The sequence below is a fragment of the Equus caballus genome, chromosome 25 (assembly GCF_041296265.1).
Source record: "Equus caballus isolate H_3958 breed thoroughbred chromosome 25, TB-T2T, whole genome shotgun sequence".
Lineage (NCBI taxonomy): Eukaryota > Metazoa > Chordata > Mammalia > Perissodactyla > Equidae > Equus > Equus caballus.
Window position 1 is genome coordinate 25,526,463 of NC_091708.1, and position 11,732 is coordinate 25,538,194.

Genomic DNA, 11,732 nt, shown 5'->3' on the forward strand with positions numbered 1-11,732 from the left:
GTAGATGCATCAGTGGCCTGGTGCGTGCCCACTCTCGCTGAGGTGTCAAGACGTTATTTCCCAGTCCCTGAGGGAGTCTCATGACCGATGCCTTCTGGCTTATTTCACTGTGTTCCATCCTGCTCTTTCTTGCCCTCGCCTAGATTACGGCCTGGAGCCCCAGAAGCTGTGTGTGTTTTCCTCCCCCGGTGCATTTCTTTTCCTTGTCGTCCTTTCAGTTTTCCTGTTTTGTTTCTTCCTCTGCTTTGGAGAATTTTCACTACCGTTTTTGCTGGTAAGACACCAGGGACAGACATGAAAGACATTAAACAAGATATATTTCAGCAATAAACAAGATTCTTGTATTTCTCCTGGGATCCCAAAGAAATAAGGATGAGAAATAAAAATTCCTGCTGGAGTATTTACAATGTACTCAGCTGTTGAAATGTTGAAAATGCAATCAAGGAGGTAATTTAGCACATTTCTAATACACTTAACTACGGCAATAATGTCTAAGAGTTTGGCCAAATTTAAAGAACCCAGTGGATCTTTTAGGACATTCTTAAAGAACCTAACCGCCACCAATAACAAATACATTTTTGACAATGAATAGTTAATACTCTATGTGTTTGTGGCTTTTGTTATGTCTGTCCCTAGGATAATGGCCCAGAATTGAAAGGATGCAATTTGACCTTCCCCAGGCAGGGAACAGTATGATCCAGATGTGTAGCCTATGTATAGTCCCCTGTCATGTATTTCTCTTGCTCTCTCATTTTTTCTCAGTGTAACCATCCAGCCAGGGCACTTTGCCAAGAGCCATTCATTCATGTGCCTCCTTCACAATTTTTGTGATAGCTGAGTCCATTTGTCCTATTATTTATTTGCTATTTTCTTTAAATTAATTCTTTTTTTTTTTTAAGGATTGGCACCTGGGCTAACAACTGTTGCCAATCTTTTTTTTTTTTTCTGCTTTATCTCCCCAAACCCCCCCTGTACACAGTTGTATATCTTAGTTGCAGCTCCTTCTAGTTGTGGGATGTGGGATGCCGCCTCAATGTGGCCTGATGAGCGGTGCCATGTCCGCGCCCAGGATCCGAACCCTGGGCCGCTGCAGCAGAGTGCGCGAACTTAACCACTCGGCCATGGAACCAGCCCCTAATTCATTTTTTTACTTGAATTTATTTTAAAGCAAGAAAGAAGTACTTTTTTTTTAAGCGGGGTTCCTGGAGTGAAATCACTTGGGTTCAAATTCCAGCTCTGCTTCTTACTAGTTTGACATTGGGCAAGTTATTTGACCTCTCTGTGCCTAAATTTCTTCGTCTTTAAAGGGCGGGTAACAATATTATCTATCTTGTGGAGTTGTGGTAAGGATTCACTAATAATATTCATACATATAAAGCTCTTAGAATGATGCCTGGTACATAATAACTGTCAAGAAATAATAACTGTTAGCTATGGTTGTTTATATTACTACATAAATGCTGTATTAACGCAATAAATATAAATTCATAAATATTAAAATTAGAAAGGTTTGCCCATATATACCCAAGAATCACCTCTAGCATCATCGCAGTGGCACAGTAACCACACTTTGGGAAACAGCTTGATGCCCCCCCCCCCCCTTTCTGAAATCATCTTCGCCTTGGCTTCCATGATAACGTAAGGTGTCACTGTCTCCTGGTTTTTCCACTGTGTCTCTAGATTCTCTTTCTTAGGCTCTTCATCCTTGACTCTCATTTATACTGATTCAGTTTTGTTTTTGTTTTTGTTTTTTTTTAAAGATTTTATTTTTTCCTTTTTCTCCCCAAAGCCCCCTGGTACATAGTGGTATATTCTTCGTTGTGGGTCCTTCTAGTTGTGGCATATGGGACGCTGCCTCAGCGTGGTTTGATGAGCGGTGCCATGTCTGTGCCCAGGATTCGAACCAACGAAACACTGGGCCGCCTGCAGCGGAGCGTGCGAACTTAACCACTCGGCCACGGGGCCAGCCCCCTGATTCAGTTTTATACACTTTCTCGGGGCAATTTCATCCGTTCCCATGGCCTTAGATAAGAAGACCCACATTATCTAAAACTTTCTCCCAGGGGTTCTTCATCTGAACCACAGAATGCAGAAAATGACTCGAGTGCCTATTTTCTCAGTTCTCCCAGGGAGAACTGAGGTGCACGACTAGTACCATTCTAGGTGCAGGGGAGAGACGTTAATTCACTCCAGACAGGAGAGGCCTTGGGGCATTAGGGCTTACTTCTCTTGTGGAACTTGAGTTGCGAAAGGCTCCTCAGCCCCATGTCCCCACCCCCTATTTCTTCCTAAGGAAGTGCTACCTGCATCCACCATGTTGCCCAACCAGAACCCTGACAGTCGTTCTAGGACTCCTCTTCCCTGTTCCTCTTTCATCCTCCATCACCAGTTTCCATTATTGGATAACTCTGCCTATCTTAATAACCTTTGAACCCCTTCCCTTCCCATTCTCCTCACTGCCACCAGTTTGGCCGGCTCATACCATTTTGCCCCATGATTGCTTAATTGCAACCTGACTGGTCTCCGTGCCTTTACTGGTCTCCACTGCTTCCTGGGAAAATCTCACTAAATCTTAATCTTATTCTATCATTTCCCCTTCAGTGGCTCTCCAAAGCCTTTCTGATAAAGCTTCAAACCTTCCACGTGGATTGCTGGCTCCTGCTGTTACACCATTCCCTCCCTTTCTGCCATTGTGGCTGCTCCTCGTCTCACCCTCTGCCTGGGATGCCCTCTCCCTTCCACTCGCTCCTCTGCCATCGCCCCTTTCTTTTGTAACAGTCTTAGCCTTCAGTTCTCATCTAGCATGCTGTACATGTGAGCTCCTCTAAGGAGCAGCCAGTCCTCTTGGATTCTGCAGCCTCAGAAATTAGCAACGTTGAAAAGAATCTACAAGCCGATCACTGCCATCCTGCAGGTTGTCTCCTGTTCCCAAGGAGCCAAGTGTATTCAAAGGGAGCAGCTTTGCATGTGTGAGCATTTGACTCATGCAGTGGCTAAACTGGGAGAAGAACTCAGTTGTCTGATGCAGGTTTGCACCTTGTGGGATGGAGGCCTGTGCTTCAGCTCGTGGCTGCTCAGAGCCTGTATTTTCACCGTTGGATGTCTTCCTAAGAAACTTGAGTAGCTCTGGTAAAGAAGAATGAGAGGCTGGCACACACTCCTGTTTTCTTAACAGTAATATGGCTGCCAGCTTCATGGTATTTGCTGCAATATCGTAAAGCTCAGAATCTCCTGGGGGACTCCCAATGGTACTAACACCTGTGGACTTGAGAAGATTCCCAGAAGACTACATTGGAGAAGCAGCTAAAGAGGCAGCAGCTAAATTCCTTTTGATCAAAAGATTTGAACCTGGCACCCGTGGCCGGGCTGCAGGGAGTCTAGGAATCCCCTAGAATCATAGGCATAGTTTTTTGTGTATATGTATGTGTACATTTCCCTTGGGGAGACGGTGCACTGCTGAGGACTGAGATGCCAGATTTCCCTTGGGATGGTCAGACTTGTTTCATTTATTCATTAAAATGTTGGAACACTTGCTATGATGCAACAGGCACTTTGCTAAACACTGGAGATATTTATCAGTGAAAAAAAAACATAAAAGTATCTGCACTTACAGCATTTATATTCCAGTAGGAGAAGGCAGACAATAAACAAAATAAGAAAGTAAGTTACATTCTACGTTAGAAGGTGCTAAGTGCCACAGGGAAAGATTAAGGAAGGTTGTACTCGGGGAGGGAGATGAAATTTTAAATAGAGTGGTCAAAGATGACTTTTTTTTTTTAAGATTTTTTTTACTTTTCCTTTTTCTCCCCAAAGCCCTCTGGTACATAGTTGTGTATTTTTAGTTGTGGGTCCTTCTAGTTGTGGCATGTGGGACACCACCTCAGCATGGCCTGATGAGTGGTGCCATGTCCACACCCAGGATCCGAACTGGTGTAACCCTGGGCCACCGAAGCAGAGCGCGTGAACTTAACCACTCCACCACAGGGCTGGCCCCCAGGAGATGACTTCTAGATAAAGACTTGAGACTGTTGAAGGAGCAAGCTGCATGGGTATAAGGAAGAAGAGCATGCCAGGCAGGGGGAACAGCAGGTGCAAAGGCCCTGAGGTCCCAGAAGTATCTGGAGGACTGTCTCTTCAAAGTTGCTTTTGCCTGACATTAAGGCAGACAGCAGGGGCTAAGAAAACATCATCCCCTTCCTGCAGAGTGGATGGGCTGAGCATCTTGGGTCAAAGCACTTTCTGTTTGATGGACGAGGCTGGTTTGCCTGACCAAAGCTATAAAGAATAAGGATATTGCTGTGGACCAGGGACTGACATTCGTCATCATTCAGACCTGTGAGTTCCAACGGGATGGAAGCACATATACTTTTGGCTCAAATTTCAATTGTCATTTTGGTCACTGGCAGTTTTCAATAGATCAACCACCTCTCAATAGAAGAGCTTAGTAACTCTAAGGGGGAAAGAGAAAGACTACGTTAAGATTCAAGGGGGACAAAACTTCACTCTGCCTGTTTTCAGCTAAGTTTTTTTGTCCAACAAATAGACTCATTTGACAATATTTTGTATATTGTCATCCATTGTAAAGACTCTGGCTTTTATGACTCTCAGTGAGATGGAAACTCACTAGAGAAGAAAAATGACATGATCATATTTATATTAAAAAATTCATTATGAGGGCCGGCCCTGTGGCCAAGTGGTTAAGTTTGCACACTCTGCTTTGGTGACCTAGAGTTACACCAGTTCGGATCCTAGGTGTGGACATGGCACCGCTCATCAGGCCGTGCTGAGGTGGCGTCCCACATGCCACAACTAGAAGGACCCACAACTAAAAATACATAACTGTACTGGGGGGCTTTGGGAGAAAAAGGAAAAATACAATCTTTAAAAAAAATTTATTATGGTAAAATATACATAAAATTTTACCATTTTAAGCATTTTTAAATGTTATGGTTCAGTGGCATTAAGTACATTCACATTGTTGTACGACTATCCATTTCCAGAACTTTTTCATCATCTCATAATGTAACTCTGTACCCATTGAACAGTGACTCCTCATTTCCCCTTGCCCCCAGCCCCAGGAACCACCATCCTCTTTTCTGTCTCTATGAATCTGACTACTCTAGGTACCACATATAAGTGGAATCATGCAGTATTTGTCCTTTTGTGTCTGGCTTATTTCACGTAGCATAATGGCTTCAAGGTTCATCTATATTGTAGCACGTCTCAGAATTTCCTTCCTTTTTAAGGCTGACACCCCATTGTATGTATATACCACTTTTTAACCCATTCATCTGTTGATGGACATTTGGGTTGTTTCCACCTTTTGGCTATTGTGAATACTGCTGCTGTGAACATGGGTGCACAAATATCTGTTTGAGCCCCCGCGTTCAGTTCTTTTGGGTATATGCCCAGAAGTAGGATTACTGGATCAAATGGTAATTCTATGTTTAATTTTTTTGAGGAGCTGCTACACTGTTTTCCACAGCAGCTGTGACATTTTCCATTCCCACCAACAGTACATGAGGGTTCCAATTCCTCCACATCCTCACCAACACCTGTTGTCTGTTTTTTGGGTAATAGCCGTCCTAATGAATGGTCCTAGTGGTCTCATTGTAGTTTTTGATTTGCATTTCCCTCATGATTAGTGATGCTGAGCATCGTTTTTGGGTGCCTCACTTGCGTGTTTAAAGTATCACTCTGGCCACTGTGTTGAATATTCTCAACTATGGGGTGAGATGGAGGGCAGGGGGCAAACATGGAAGGAGGAAGCCCAGGTCGAAGGCTACTGCAGTAGTCTCAGTAAGTGATGACTGGTGGCGTGGGACAAGATGAGAACAGTGGAAGTAGTAAGAATTTATGGGGTTCTGGATATATTCTGAGGCTAGAGCTGCCAAGATTAAAAGAGGAATGTGAGGAAGTAGCCTAGAATGACTCTCATGTTAAGGGCAGTGCAAACAGCCATTTACTGAGATGGAGGGAAGAGCATGCTGGGAAGGTGAGCGATGAAGAGTCTGACTTTGGAGTCAGCCCTGATGACCTAGGGGTTAAAGTTTGGTGCCCTCCGCTTCGGCGGCCCAGGTTCAGTTCTTGGGCACGGAACCACACCACCCATCTGTCAGTAGCCATGCTGTGGTGGCAGCTCACACAGAAGAACTAGAAGGACTTACAACTAGAATATACACCTATGGACTGGGGCTTTGGGAAGGGGGAAAAAAAAGATGCAGATGAAGACTGATTTTGGACATGTTAAGTTTGGATGCCTGTTAGACTTCCAAAGGGAGATGCCATGTTGACAGTGGAGATGGGAGTTTGGAGATCAAGAGTATTTAGGTTATCTTTTGCTGCATAATAAACTACCCCCAAACTTAGAGGTTTAAAACAGCAACAATTTATTATTTCTTACAATTTTGTGGGTTGACTGGGCCCAGCTTGCCAGCTCCGCTCTATGTGGCATCAGTTGGGGTCACTCACTTGGCTGCATTCAGCTTGTAGCTGGGCTGAGCAGGAAGGCCCACGGTGGATTCACTCACATTTCTGGCACCTGAGTGCCCCACCATATGGCCTCTCTATGTGGCTAGCTCAGGCTTCCTCACAGCATGGTGGTCACAGGGAGTCAGACTTCTCACATAGTGGCTGGCTTCTCCAGAAAGGACAAGAGCAAGAAGCTCTTCAGGCCTCTTAAAGGATGGGTCTGAATTGACATCACGTCTCTTCTGCCACATCCTATTTGTCAAAACACATCACAAGGCCAGCATGTATGCACGGGGAGGGGAAACAGACTCCCCCTTTTCATGAGAACAGTGGTGTATGCCTATGGGGACAGGAGGAATTGATGGTAGCCATCTTTGGAGACTAACCACCACAAAGGGGCAGATCAGGGCTGGTGATATAAGTTTGAAAGTAATCAGAAGATAGTCAGTACTTAAAGCCATGATACTAGATAGGATTACCCAGGGAATGACTGTAGAAAGAAAAAAGATGGAAAGGTTGGTCTTTAGGGTAGTCCAACATTTTGCATTTGGAAGGAGGAGAAGCCAACAAATGAAACAGAGAAGAAACAACCAATAAAGTAAGAGGAAAACCAGAAAAGCACGGTGTTGCTGAAGACAAGGGCAGATAGCGTTTCAAGGAGGAAGAAGTGATCCGTTGCGGAAAATGCTGAGAATTCAAGTAGGACAAGGGATGAAGATCAACAACTGGATTTGGCCAAGTGGAGATGACTGGTGCTTTTATGAGAATAATTTCAGTGAATTTGTGGAGATATAAGCTTGATTAGGGTGAGTTCCAGAGACAATGGGAGAAGAAAAATTAAATGCAGCTAGCATAGACAACTCTTTGTTATACAGGGAAGCAGAGAAATGGGGCAGTAATGGAACAGAATATAGATCAAGGGAAGAAAAATGTAGAAATCAGCCTTCAAAAGGAAGGTGAACCATTCATTCACTACAGCAAGAAAGGCAGAGTATATGGTCACAAATGCAGGTAGGGTGACTACATGTGGTACCGGGAGGCGCTGTGGAAACAAATACAGTCTGTTGGTGAAGGGACAGTCAGGTCAGGCTTGAACAAGACATAAGATCATTGGAAGGTCTTTAAGTAAATTCCCATTTATAGGGGAAAAGCATGATTCTGTGGAGAGAGAGAGGAATGAAAAGAGGTAACTGACAGTGTGAAATCTCCGAGTATGTGGCTACAGAACAGCATTCAGAACCTAGGGATGAAGAAGGTAGGGATATCCGATTCCAGATTCAGGGAATGGCCAGTGTGTGGTGACTAGAGAATGGAGAAGGCAGTCTTTGGAGCAGAGGACCTGAGGGCCTGTGAGACAAGGGTATTAGTTTAAAGTAAGATGGCTGCCGGTGTTCTCAGGGTAACAGCAGGGGTAATGCAGATAAAGACTGAAGTCGGAGTCCAGGTCCTTCTTGACTCAAGGATCAAGGTGCTAAGGAATGTGAGGGAGTGCTCAAACATAGTGCTTGGCAATGATGGCGCTGGAGTTTTTAAGTGAGGAGGGGGCGTGCATTTTTAAGAAGTGAATTCTGAAATGCAGTTACAACAATATTCTGGAGCTGCAGTGGTGAGCGAGCCGGAAACTAGCTGAACCCACAGCCGGGATTTGAACCCGTGATCTGCTGCCTCCTGATCCTGTGCCTGTACAGGCGCGAGACCGCAGACCTCAAGAGAAAGCTGGGTGCTGAGAAACAGTCGGGACGCATAGATATATTTTGGTGATTGAACCAAGGGAATTCCAGAGATCGCAGTAGTGCACTCATCAGGAAAGGACGTGGCATGGAAGGGTTAAGGTCGGCAGGGGCAAGGCAGGAGACTGGACTGCAAGGGAGAGAATGCACAGGCAGCTAATTTGATGAGATGAAGAATGGCCTAAGGCGGAGGCACCACTGTGCGGTCCTGAGGAGAAATCGGAGTTTTAGAGTTCTGCTTTCCCTTAGCTGTGTGGCTACGAGATTAGTGAGCAAGTTAGTACATCTTGTCTTAGGGCATTTAGGTGGCCAGTGACAGAAAGCCTACTGTAATCTGGCTTAAACAATAATGAGGATTTATTACTTCCTATAATAGAGGAAGGAATTTAGGGATTGGTTCACTCAGCGGTGCAAAGACGTCATCAGGGACCCAGTTTCTTTCTATTTCTCTGCTGCACCTTTTATGGTGGTGGCTTCATCCTAAGACTGGTCCCACCTCATGGTCACATAATGGCTGCCCACCCACACTCAGGTAAATATATATATTTCCTTTTACACATCTAGAAAGATTCTCTTTTGGTAGCATTCCCAGAAAGGTGAGAACACATCTTTTCCATAAGCCCAGCATACCTCTCCTGGTCTCATTTGGGTTGAATTTGGGTAACATATGCAATCTTGAACCAATTCCTGTGGTCTGTGAAATACCACGTGCTGACTGGCTGTGGTAAAAGCAATTTGCCCTGATGGATTTGGAGCATGAAGGCCCACTCCTGTTGCTGGGACAGTCAGCTTCCCCTGAAGCACACTGGCTGTACTGGCGAAAGGGCATGCCCAATAGAAATCTGGTATTGTTAGGAAGGGGAAAGGAAGAATTAATGCTGAGTAGATTATGGAGAACATCGCTATCACACTGAGCTGACGTGACGATTAAATGCATACTGTGTGAGGATGTCTTGCCTTTTCTTTCCTAAAAGGTTCTTGGAGGTAGAGATACAGAGTAAAGCTGGGGACGAGAAGACAGGCAGATAAGGGTGGGGGGGGAGGAACGAGAAGCTTGGGGGAGGGTCCCAGAACTAAATGGAAGAGACAGCAGAGGCAGATGGGGCTGGAGTTGAAATGTAGATGTGAACAGCACACATGTGTCTGAAATCTCAATAGAAACTGAGTAGTATTCTTCTGGCAAGCTCCCTCTCCCGAGAGCCGATGAGGGCCCAGGTGGTTCATCTCTGTACCTGCCTACACGCAGCAATGTTCAGTAGCTCCCAAGCATACACCAGCTAAAGATATTTGCCTCACTCTAGAATTCAAGACTCTAGAATACGAATTCAGCCTACTTTTGACCTACTTTCTGATTATTGCCGAGTACAAATTTATCCAAATCTATCCATACAAGTCGCTTTTTTTTTGGGTCGCTTCCCAACTGCCCCTACACCCCTCTCCTCCCTGTATTTGTGCGGGCTTTTCCTTTGCTTTGAAGGTTGCTCCATCCTTCCGGGCTGAAATCCTCTCATCTTGAAAGCCGAGTTCAAATGCTTGTTCTCTGATGTTGCCTCTGCTGGTCCTTCCAGGCTCATGGACTCATTCTCTCCTCACTAGGTTGCACCCTAGCTGTGAGTGTGCTTGTCTCGCCCACTCTAGACTGTCAGATTCTTGAGGACGGTCAAGTTCTCTTCCTCCATCCATGTTCATTCTTTATTTGCTCGTTAAAAAAAGCTGTGGGTGTCTACTGTGCACTAGTCACTGTGCACACAGAGATGAACAAGAAAAGCACTCAGTAAATATTGGTTGAGCTTAACGCTGTTGAAGTGGGACTTGTGCTGACTGATGGGATCCCTGGTAGTGGAACTGCACTGATGAATGGACATTTTCTCTGCTGGTCTTATATTCTTAGTGTAACCATATTTGCCAAAACCCTTGCCTCATTAAACTCATTTAAAGGCTGAGTTTTTATTGCCAAAGTGAAGCAAAGAACTGAGACAACCTGAGACAGCGTCTAGATTGTTCAGAAAAAAAATCTGCCTTTGCAATGATTGAGTCATTTCAGTTTTTATTCCAGAATCATACAAAGCACTATCATCTGTATCATTTACCAGTGGCTTTCAAAACTTTTTTGCCATGACTCACAGTAAAAAAAAAAAACCCTTTACATCATGATCCGGGTCATATTTATTCATTCAGTCGTTCCTTCAGTAAGTAGGTACTGACCCCTACTATACGCCAAATACTATTCTAAGCAGAATACAGTAGTGAACAAAGAGGAAGGCAGGGAGGGGAGAAGGGAAACCAAAATCCCTGTCTTCAAGGACCTTACACACTGGTGGAGCACACAATGAACACAATAGGTAAAACACACAAACAGAAGATTCATGAAACAAAACCTCCTGTTACTACATGCCACGCACGCTGTTTTCTATTTTATTAAAAAAAAAAAAAAGCTAGTCACACACCATTAAGCCATTCAGTTGGCTTCTCTATTCAGTAATGGGTTGAGATCTGCACTTTGAAAAATCCTGGTCTAGACAATTTATGAAATAGGCAGAGTGTTCCTATTTTACAGACGAGATGGGACGACATGTACAGAGAGGCTGAGGGAGCACGCCAAATTCACCTGCAACCCAAGGGAAGCGTGCTGGAACTTCACCTGGGGCTTCTGAGTCCACTGCTGCCCTTGCCGTTATTCCCTGCAGGCCCCACAATTGTCTTGGTTCCTGCTTCTCTTTGATTATGAAATCCTGACCTTTGCCTGGAGCGGCTCTTCCCTCTTGCCAGGTAACATCATACCGATACTTCTAGGCCCATCTAGACTGCTCCACGCTCCAGGATGCCTGTCCCCTCCCACTCCCTGCAGCCTGGCGTCCTCTGTCACTACCAGAGGAGGCTGCTCCGCACTGCGACTGCCTGAAGAGCAGGTGTCCCTCATCTTTGCCCCTAACGCACTTTACAGAGTAGATAGTAATCCATATACATGGAATTGAACTGAATTTATAAGTGACTCAAAGGAAAGGAGTGGGAGGAAGTGCTCACTAGCCAGGACTGCAGGATTTAGGCCACATCTATTTATCAGGCTAAGAGACTAGCAAAGATACCACTGGGAAAAAAGATCTCTTTACCTAGGTTATAAGTCATAAATCAGGTAGAGGGTTCAATAGTATAAAAATTATACAATCCAAATTTTTTTATCTCCCTAGCATCAGTAGATAGATTTAGAAGCATGCCAGTGGGTCAAGGATCACACAGAATAGAAACTTAGTCAAATTAATTCAGGAAAATGAGGGCCACTTATTAGGAGGCCCAGGGAATAGCTGGATGGAGCTGAGGCAGGCCGGGACCCAGGGGCCCCTGGGGAGCTCCTCAGCAGCAGGAGTAGGGGCACCTTTACTGTAATGGTGACCATTACAACAGGGACAGCTGCCAACTCACCCAACTGAAGAAAATCAGTTCAGATTCTCAAGAGAGAATCCAAATGGCAAAGGCAAGTCTAGATTGTTCATAGATTAGAGGATTGTGAGTGCATAGATGAGGATTGTGACT

General features: G+C 44.8%; 1 protein-coding gene across 1 annotated transcript in view; it reads left to right on the plus strand.

Annotated features, from left to right (window-relative positions):
- Positions 1-11,732, plus strand: part of KIAA1958 — a 205,068-nt gene that overhangs the window by 189,440 nt on the left and 3,896 nt on the right. The gene's annotated exons all lie outside the window — the stretch shown is intronic.